Source organism: Penaeus monodon, chromosome 32, assembly GCF_015228065.2.
Source record: "Penaeus monodon isolate SGIC_2016 chromosome 32, NSTDA_Pmon_1, whole genome shotgun sequence".
Lineage (NCBI taxonomy): Eukaryota > Metazoa > Arthropoda > Malacostraca > Decapoda > Penaeidae > Penaeus > Penaeus monodon.
Window position 1 is genome coordinate 5,872,622 of NC_051417.1, and position 880 is coordinate 5,873,501.

General features: G+C 39.0%; 1 protein-coding gene across 1 annotated transcript in view; it reads left to right on the plus strand.

The window, feature by feature from the left end:
* Window positions 1–880, plus strand: part of LOC119593385 (serine/threonine-protein phosphatase 2B catalytic subunit alpha isoform-like) — a gene marked incomplete in the record, with an annotated part of 201,939 nt that overhangs the window by 194,605 nt on the left and 6,454 nt on the right.

Consider the following 880-nt stretch of genomic DNA (forward strand, 5'->3'; position numbering starts at 1 on the left):
GAAAAAAAAAATCCAGATCACAAAATCCCAATAACAGTATTCTTTAATCCATTTGTGGAGTTAGTAAAGTTGCAGGAGCTATAACACTTATATGGTGTTATACATGAAAGGCAGCCCAAATTATATCCTCAAGAAAGGAGTTTTGGAGATCAGCAGTGGCTAATCTTGGACTGCTGATAATCATAACAGTAAAGGAAAAAAAAAAAGTGCCATTTTGTAGTGAGGAATTGTGAGCTCAGCAGTGGTTATTTTTAGTAAATATCATATAACTGCCGGGCTGGCTTAAATGATGGGCGGGATGGAGTTTGATGAGAGTTCTAGCCCCCTGAACTTTCCCGAGGCTAACTGCTGAGGAGTCCAGACCAGACTGTGGTGGGAACTCTACCTTGAGGCGTTTGGGAGGCTATTACTTGAATGAACTGCCATTGACGTATCCAATATAGTGGGCACCTTATTTTGGGGAGTGTATATATAAAAGATAAAAGAGATAAGGTAAATCTTTCAGGCCAGATTTCATGACATGCAGCCATTTTCTCTTGGCCTGTAAAATGTCTCACAATTGTGTATGTATTTAAGATATCCATTGGAGTCATGTCGTCTTCTTTTGACTGCATGTAATCTGAACGACTACAACTGCAATCCTTAGGTGGGACATAAATAAGGATAATTTTCTTGTATTTACAATTTCCCAGATACAAAACTTTTGTCCTTATCAGTGTTCATCTGAGTCCGATTGTTGTTGTAACAGTGCAGTTAGATGCAATGTCTTGCTTGTATGGGGTAATTTGACACTTTTTTTAGATTTTTGGAAGTCACCGGTTGCTTGTATGGAATGACTGATGCATGCTGACTGGAAATGGCTGATTGTCAGGTTCTTTGG